Below are 654 nucleotides of genomic sequence, written 5' to 3'. Positions count from 1 at the left end.
CCTGCAGCCCTGCGAGGGTTAACACGTTTAAATGTTTTACTCACCTCGGCTGCAGTGAAGGAGAGCCCGCAGGTTTTGGTAGCGGGCCGTGTCAGTGGCACTGTATTGTCCTCAAAGCGGGCAAAAAAGTTATTTAGCCTGTCTGGGAGCAAGACATCCTGGTCCGCGACGGGGCTGGTTTTCTTTTTGTAATCCGTGATAGACTGTAGACCCTGCCACATACCTCTTGTGTCTGAGCTGTTGAATTGCGACTCTATTTTGTCTCTGTACTGGGACTTAGCCTGTTTGATTGCCTTGCGGAGAGAATAGCTACACTGTTTGTATTCGGTCATGTTTCCGGCCAAAGCAGAGGTATTAGATAAAGGACAGGAGGGCACGGCTGTCTGGATCGGGCCTGTCAACATCCCATCCCGAAACTCAACATCCCATTTCGTTCTCACTTTCTCTTCCATCTCTCGCTCTTGCTCTCTCTCTCTCTCTCTCTCTCACTCCCTCTTTCTTTTCCAGTCAACTTTGCAGAAGATGATATCATGGATCATATTCTTTAAAAGACAATTTCCTGTCATAATATCACCTATGTCATAGAGAAGACTGTTTCAGTCTCCTCTAAAAGGCTTCGCTCTGGCACGTGAGATGCAAAGCTGTTCAGAAAGC

Source organism: Salvelinus alpinus, chromosome 11 (genome assembly GCF_045679555.1).
Source record: "Salvelinus alpinus chromosome 11, SLU_Salpinus.1, whole genome shotgun sequence".
NCBI lineage: Eukaryota > Metazoa > Chordata > Actinopteri > Salmoniformes > Salmonidae > Salvelinus > Salvelinus alpinus.
This window is presented reverse-complemented; position numbering follows the sequence as displayed.